General features: G+C 36.3%; 1 protein-coding gene across 19 annotated transcripts in view; it reads right to left on the minus strand.

The window, feature by feature from the left end:
* LOC120079859 (origin of replication complex subunit 1B-like) overlaps positions 1 to 2,329 on the minus strand; it is a 79,427-nt gene extending 77,098 nt beyond the window's left edge. For 3 of the 19 annotated variants that reach the window (XR_005482360.2, XM_039034292.2, XM_039034309.2), the window contains exons 1-4: positions 1,879 to 2,329; positions 1,732 to 1,788; positions 1,591 to 1,656; positions 1,053 to 1,170 (exon numbers count right to left, since the gene is read on the minus strand). The gene's annotated coding sequence lies outside the window, so the exon portion shown is untranslated. Of the gene's footprint in view, positions 1 to 881; positions 915 to 1,052; positions 1,171 to 1,590; positions 1,657 to 1,731; positions 1,789 to 1,878 lie in introns of all 19 variants that reach the window. The other 16 variants (XM_039034294.2, XM_039034293.2, XM_090314791.1 and 13 more) reach the window with 16 other exon arrangements.
* Between the last annotated feature and the right edge of the window lie 6,356 nt (positions 2,330 to 8,685).

Here is an 8,685-nt window from a genome sequence, read left to right on the forward strand (position 1 = left end):
CTTATCCTTCTTACTATTTTTCTTCTTCTTAATCTGTACTTATTCTTATTTGCAATTAATATTCTCATTCTTCTGAATTTTCCATTTCTCATGTGAACACAGTTTTTGTTGCAATGGCACCAAATGGCAAGAAATGGCACACCATCTCGAGCACCATGACCCTAGATCGAGACATAGAGGCCTCATCTTGCCACACCTCTTGCTTGCCTCAACATTCAACAACACTAAAACCAAGTCCCCCTAGCATGTTTGCCATTTCTTGCTTTCCACCAACAATTAGCAATTACCACACAAACAATCACATGCCCAACATAATTTTGCACAAGTTCATTAAACAAACTTTGAACCCAACCATCATCAAGCAGCTTCCTAACACATCCAAACAATTATATTCAACACAACCAATAGTTTTACAATCAACATGCTACAACATACATCCCATTCAAAGTACATCTAGCCTCCTATCCAAGTTACTCATGTAACATTTAGAATTAGTCATCCAAAAATCTATATTACGTATATAGATATATTCAAGAAGTGGTAACAAGATAAAGTAAATACAAACACACTGTAACAACCCGACTTCTTAAGATCTCTGACAGGGGTCATTAATACATGCACCCAATTTCAAAACTAAAGCAAGTTGGCCAATTTTACCTAAAATAAAATTTCTTACATAATTAAAACGTTGTCAAGACAATTTAATGAAAGCCAAAGAAAAACTTTTGTTCGGGGTCCCCTAAAAACATTGATGAAAGAAAGGTTCAAAATTCAAAATGTGCTATTTATCTCAAAGCCATACGTCAAGACATTAAATAACTTGAAAAAATGAAATTGAGCGGAAGTGATGACACTAGTCCCATGAAACTGTCACCAATCACCTCGTTGTGCGCTCGATATGTTCTTGCCTTTATCTAGAGAGAGGAGGAAAAAAAACATTGAATGAAATGATAAATATTTAAAATACTCAATAAGTAAAGTCAGACTATGCAATCACATGCAATCGTGAGTTGAAAATCATTGAAACTAGTGATACCCAAACTTAGCCAAACCTGGTCAAAATTGTGTCACGTGTCTTCTTTTTTTGGATAAAGAAAAACTGTCGTGTCATTCCAGGCTAAATAGTGTCATTTGTCATTCCAAGCTAAACTATGTCATGTGCCACTCCGGCTAAAAAAAAAAGTCATTTGTCAATCCAGGCTAAAACTTTGTCAATATACGCATAAAGTTTATCAAGTTCTAAATTCCACATGTAGATCTCACATCAAATCATCATTCATGCTAAATGAACATAAATGGTTGTCATCATAAATTTTTATAATCAACCACACAAAAGGGCGTGCTTAATCAACAAGTCAAACACACAAACATTATCACATCAATATTTTCTAGAGTTAAGGGCATTCTAGTAGTAGAGTTACTTACATCGAAAATAAACTCAAATATTATTATCCAACCAAATTAATCTTCTTTCATTTTTAGTTTAGAGAAACCTTGAACCAAACCCTACAACATGAACCAACTTTTAATTTAACACTTAATGCCTAATTCCAAACATAGGTTTATTCCAATCATCTCCAAACAACTTACCCAAGGTGTGGCTTGATCCAAAGTCTCTTCCAAACTCTAAATAATGACCCCAACCTATGCAAGATTCTATAATAAGGGTCAGAAACCCAATTTACAGCAAGCAATATTGAGTTCAAATGGGTCCAACGCCATACTACTTACCAAAAACGTACTAAACGCTCTAGAACTTGGGACAGCACCGCTAACAGCCTCCAAAAACTTGAAAGGATTAAATTAAATTTAAGCCCAAAATTTAGCGGGTATTCAAGATAATCCAAGAAAAACCCACAAAAGCCACCAAAACCTTACCCACAACCTCAAATCCGGCGAAAATTGACAGCAGCAGTGGCGTGCGGCGGGTTACGGCAGAGGAGGCGGCGGCGGCGGCTGGAACTGAAGACAGAACGAGAGAAAAAGAGTTCAGGAGAGAGAAAGTCTCACCGGTAGTCGACGGCAGCAAAGCGGTGGCCGGCGATTGGAGGAGGAAGAGAGACGTCGAGGAGAGAGATTACCGAGAGGGAGGAAGACGCAAGACAGGCTGCTGACATTTTTTAAAAATTTACTGCTTCATAGATTATTTAAGTAAAATTGACGAAATGACCCTAAGTTTCGAAAAAATGACCATTTTAAAAAGAATGTTTTCACTCCTCAAGATTTATCAAAGATAGAAAAAGGTCATTATATCATTTTTTTTAAGGAAAAAATTCAAAACTTCAAAATCCAACGGTCCTTCCTTCCATGACTGTTTTCTTGTTAACCCTTCAAATTCTTTTTTTCGGTTGATCTTTATCAACACAAACATCTTCATCAAGTAAGTATGTTTGCACATTTTAAGAGAGTTTTGGTTTTGGATTTCTTGAAATTATTCTTAGTTTCATGCTTTTGTGTATCTTTATACTTTATTTATTACAGTAGTGAGTTTTGATCTTGTTTGAACTCATTTGATTGAAAAAAATTGAATCATTTTTTGTAACAAGTTTTTGGGTTTTATTTTCATGGATTTTCATAAATTTTTGGATTTTTGTGAAAAACGTTACATTTTATAATGTTTTTTAGGTCTATATATAGTGTACGAGTTGATTTCAAACGCTTTTTGTTGCTTTAAATTATGATATTCTAATTTTAGGCCTCCTAATTCAATGAAGTCCAATCGGGCTACTTGAGATCTTGACCGGGCAGAGCTTTCAAGTGATGGATGCGAGCGACTCGGGACCGAGAAGGGGGAGGGATGGGGTGGGATCGGGCGATGGGGTAGCAGGACATTACTGTTTTGACTTGGTCTCGGGCTCGACCAGGTATGGGACCAGGGCAAAAAAATAGTCGCTTAGATTTTTTTTTTTTTTTTTTTTTTTTGATATTCTGACTCAATATTTTGTATTGTGTTGACTTTTAATTTATGTATTTGATGAAAAATGAAGGTTATAATAGAATTGGAAATGAAGATACATCCTAATGATCGTTTTCCTACAGCCATTTTATGTTGTTCCCATATAGGAAAAGTCATCCCTAAAATTAAGAAGAAACTGACTCCGACACAATTAACCACGTTTAGACAAATATGCATTGGTCCTCTCCTTGACACAAACTGTAAACCCTGAACCCTATTTTTCCTACTTACTATTTTTCTTACTTAAGTAAGTTAATTAACATCTAATCAAGATTAAGAATAAGTTATTAATATGTTTGTAGGGAAAAGCTTGAAGAAGGAAAGAAGGAAAAATGTTCTGTGTTGAACAAATGGTTATCGGGTAGCAAGACAAAGAAAGCCTTCTGTAAGGAAAATTTTGGCCAAGTGTGGAAGTCCAAAGTAGCATGCATTTAAGGTGTTGAAGTATACGACAACCATGCTCCTAAGAGGTTAGTTGAGAGCTTGATGGGAATGTTGCATGGAGAAAAATAACTAAATGTAGGTCACATGAGGTGCCTTGCATTAAGCAAGGGTATGCATTGGTCAAAAGCCATGAGTGGTTAGATGGGCAAGGATGAGTGCGTGAGAGCTTGAAAGCCTAAGGCGTTGGGGGCTACACATATGCGTTGATGAGTGTGGGTACATGATGCGCCAAGTAAAGCGCTACCAAGTTTAGTTATGCGCCGAGAAAAGGCGTGCAGGCGTTGGGTTGATGCACGGCATGGGCAGGTGAGCCTATGCATGGCATATAGGTGAGGTGATAGGTGATGGCTGATGGCTACGTGATGGCAATGGCAAGGGAGCTATGCGTTGAGGTTAAGCCACACGCTAGTTAAGTCTATGCGTTGTTCAAGTAAAGGCCACGACAAAGGAAAGCATACGCTAGCACTAGACCAAGCGTTGGGCTACATGTATTGATTGTGCCAAGGTAAGGTAGAGTTATGTGTTGGTTAAACGGTGGTTTAGCAACTCAGTCACCAGTGATAATGGAAAAACTATCGAAATTTAAGGAATTAATCCAACTTAGTGGGTGATTTGGAAACCTAAGAATGTTTGAAGTCATGCAGTGCTTAGTATAAAAGGGAAATTTCAATTCAAAAGCTCAGTTTTAGCATGTCACTCGTGCAAATGAGATGATTTTAAAGCCATTCGAAAGCTTGATGAGTGTAATTTAAGCTATAGGACTGCTGGAAGAAAACTCTAAGGAATTCAGGTTGAAATTTGAAGAAGATTGCAAAAAGTTCAAGCTCTTGGATGAACCGGAGCCAGTGATGAAGATTTAAAGTTTTTAGACAAATCACGAGAATTAAGAGCTTAAATTTTAAGGTAAGTAAGTTAAGATATTTTTAAACAAGTTTGTAGAAGGAAATTTTCTAAGATAAAGTATGAAAAATAAGTTATTCGAGCTCAAAGTTGAAAGTAGATTTTGGTTGAACAAGCAAGCAGCTGCAACCATTGAGCAAGTAGGCTGCTCAACTTAGACAGGTTACAGGCGTGCACGAGGGGCAATTTGGGCATAAGGCTTGTGTTGACACCATGCAAAAGGGAATGTGTCGTGTTGTGCGGCGTGTGTTGAAGTCATGAACGCAAGAGGCGCTAAGCTGTGTGGGCAAAAGCGCTGGGCGCAAGGGGCTAGTCATGCATTAGCACGTTGGACTAACACATGACATGTGATGGGCGCATGGGTTACAATGTTGGCCGCATGACTAAGGCTTAACTACTCAAATTTTTCCTAAGTGTCAGACACACAAGAAGGTATGCGTTGAAAGGGAAATTGATGTTTTAAGCTTATTGTTGAGTTCATTTAGGTAAGTTAGTCTCACAAGGAAGCCATGTTGGCTAAACATGTTTTTCATTTCCACAAGGTTAATGCCAATAGGAAGGGCTTATCAACCCTAGAAGGAACGCACAAAGGCTGTGAGTGACAAAGTTGATGTTTTCAAATGTTTTAGTAACACGTGCTTTACTTAAATGATTAAACTCATGCTTGTCTATATGAATGTTTAAAATGATTTCCAAGCAAACTATGTTTCATGAAGCCATTAAAGTATGCTAGTTTTAAAGAAGTTTATGAGTATGATCTAAGTATTTCTATACTTACATTTCAAAGAGCATGCGTTAGAAGTGATGCTTATTAGCAAATATGTTAAAGCCTATGAATTATGATGCTATGCTTTCAAAGTATGAGTTTAATGATGAATGTTAGAACCCGATACTGAAGGACAATGTGAAGGTATCTGGGCAATAGTACCTAAGGTATGACGATACTTAGTGATAACCATGTGCATGTAGGTAAAGTCGACGTTGGATGTGTTGAGAATACTCCGCACTAACTAAGGTTTAATGTTGAGGGATTGAGCAAAAGGGTTATCTCTCAACTAATAATTATGTTAAGTTATGTTTTTAAGCTATGCTATGATAACAAGTTCTAATTATGAGTTTGCTTAGAGGTTTTTAGTTTAAAGCATGTTGTTTATGATTTATTAGTCACTCATTAGGCTAGTAGCTCATTCATTTAAATGTTTTCCTTCTCCCAGGTAGTGGTCATCTCCTCAAAGGATAATTGCACTGTTGCTCTGCCACTTAAAAACTCAGTTGAAAGAGGAAGTCTAGGTGTCTATCCTAACTGTACACATGTGTTGCGTATTAGAGACTACTTTTGAGTGTGGGATCCATCGAACCTTGTTTCTATATATATGTTATGAGTTTGCTATGTATAAAGCCCTGAGGTTGTTATAAATGTTTTAAGTTCTGCTAGCTTTTAATGTTAAATATGTTTTTCAGGGTTCCTTAAATAGGTTAAACAGATTGGCTAGGCGGTAAGTGTCACAAAAGGGTTGGTAACTGCTGTCACCACATTCTCTTATAGGTTAAGAGGTTAATCTGGGAAGGGGTATGACACTAACATCATCTTCAATGGACCACCAGTTCACTATATTTTTCTTCGAGAAGTGGAGGAGCCTAGGAGAGATGTCATTAGTTTTAATCTTCTAGGGAATAAGGTGTCATTCAGTCAGAGAGTTTAAATTTATTACAGGACCGAAACATCAAATGAGGACTGTGAGTGCTCAGATCGGGAATTGATGGCGTTAATCAACTACGAACCAAAGCAAAAGAAAATTTATAATATCACCGAAACACTTCTATTACTACTAAAATGTAGCAACAATGGTAAGTGCAGGGTCAAACCACAGAGAAGCGAGGAATGTGTTAGATTTGACTGCGAGAAAAACAGTAAAAATGAGGTTTTGGTTTTTATTTATAAAGATGCAAGAAAAGTAAACTGCAAGGGATATATGGAATAGTAAAGGACTCGTTTAGTTATCAGATCAAGTGCATCATTCGATGTAAATTAAGTCATTGTTATATGCCAAATAACTAATTTTTGAATTATGCATGCATAACTACTTAATTTGATAAGAATTAATCAATCTCTAGAAAGGTCGAAAATCAATTAATACAAACCAAATTGAGCGTCCTAATCCGTAGTTGAGGCTGGAAAGACCATGCCCTAACTAGCCTACATGCTCCTAAATGCAATTGGGTCCTTACGGCTATAAAGAACTAGAAACACATGCATGAAAATCAAGGATTGTTGACTAAGTGTCAGGAAACCCATGTTCAAATAATCAAAATATTTCTTTAATTCTAGATTAAATGTACGATGCAAAGATTCAAGTTTAGCCTATACACCTAAGCATGCTCATCTAATTTGTGCTACAAGGGTAAATTCAAGGCATGGAAAATTACAAGCATACATGCGAGCTTGAACTTAACTAGCAAAGACATGCAATCGTGATAGGGTTGTCAGTCCAACACACAAGCGCAAGTCTAATTCATGCGAGGTTAAAGAAAAACACAATTCTTAATTGAAGCAGAAAATTGAACACATAACTCATTAAATTACAAAGAACACTTAATCCAAGAACTAATTGATAATTACCTCATTGATTCATAGACAAAGCAATGGGATACAATCCGATACAAAAACCATAATCCGGAAAAATAAGTCTAACTTATGATACTGAATACATAGAGGAAAAAGAGAAAATCAAGGCCTCTCCTCGGCCTCCATGAAGAGTTCGGCGTTTTTAGGGCCTTTCTCTATACAACTCAACATATATTTGACCTAGCAAAAGGAAACATTTATAGAAAAATTAAAGGCAACGTTGCAACGCTATAATTGAGCATTGCAACGCTGACTCGCGTGTGCGCTTCTTATCCGTCGGTCAACGCTAGGCTACTTTCTTACAACGTTACGCTAAAGCATTGCACGACGTTGTTGAAGGAACTCTTGTACAAAGAGTACCTATGAGTAGAAGCAAATATTTCCAATTCATTGTAACAGAATTTTCACATATACATTCAGACATACAGATATGCATTAATAACGTTTAATTACTGGCATGATTAAAGGATGAATAAACAAAAGATCGAGAGAACATACCAGTTGAAGACTTTCTTCACTTGAAAACTCGCGCTTTCCGCGAACGAACTTCTCTCACTAGAATGTCATGTTGAATCAACACCAACACGCAGCGAAAGAAAACAAGATCCATAAGCACTCTAATTCATAATTTTGGTTGAAAAGAAACATGCTAAAACAAAGGTTAATGGGTTTCAAGAACATACCTTGGCCGAACCATCGAAATCTCTATTTCCAACTTCTAAATCCTCTGAATCCTTGTGTAGACCACCACAAGATCTTCCCTACTATCCTCTTGGTGCTCTAGATTGAGTTGTGGGACTCAAAATAAGCTGAAATCAAAGGGAATATGTAGAAAGCTCACTGAACCAACCCATTGAAGAACACCTTCTTCATCCGAATTTTTAAGCAAAATTTCAATCGATTCATCAATCAATTCTTCACTCCAATCTCTTCAATATATTGCAGACTATCATGCAAAGAGATGTATTGCATGGGATGCAGCTCATGTCTAGAGTAAATCAAGGAAGAGATGGTGGGTTCCTAGTGAGCAAGTTGAAGATCAACTTAAAAAACTCATTTTTCAAGTTTGTGTAATTTTTCAATTTCCAAAAATCCAAAATTGATTTTAAAATCATATTTTATTTCTAAAATTAAAATTTATTAATTTTACAAATTAATTTCATAAATTAAGTTTCTAATAAAATTATTTAAACAATTTAAATAATTCTAATTAATTTAATATCCAATATTAAATTAATTTTTACACAAATTCATCTTCATATATTTAAATCATATTTAAATACATTTTCTCCAATTCCGTTTATTCTAATTTGAATGTTTCAAATTAACTTATCACGCTACTTTAGAGCTAATCCATTTTTGAGCTAGTAAGGGGACATCATGGACCTACAGATCATGGGCTCCAACGATCCAAGATTAATCGACTAAACTCACTAGACCGATCTAACCCCATTCATTAACTAATAGGTCACTCCACTAAAGCCATAGTTGAACTCCCTTCACTGTAGATATATTATGTTCACTAGATACAACTATGATTAGTAAGTTAACTCTTCACAGGTTGTTCGTAATAACAGCTGGGTCAAATCTTTGTTTTACCCCCGAAATTACCTCTTGTTCCTTAAATCCCCACTGAACCCTTAATGAACAATTGTTTTGTGATCCAATCACAAAACTAAGTCCCTCTCATGTCAAATGAGAGGGCGGGATCCCTTGTTCAAGCCCCAGAATCAGCACTTAAGGGAACAACCTCTCTACT

This window comes from Benincasa hispida, chromosome 6 (assembly GCF_027475165.1).
Source record: "Benincasa hispida cultivar pf3 chromosome 6, pf3_genome.v1.1, whole genome shotgun sequence".
Classification (NCBI taxonomy): domain Eukaryota; kingdom Viridiplantae; phylum Streptophyta; class Magnoliopsida; order Cucurbitales; family Cucurbitaceae; genus Benincasa; species Benincasa hispida.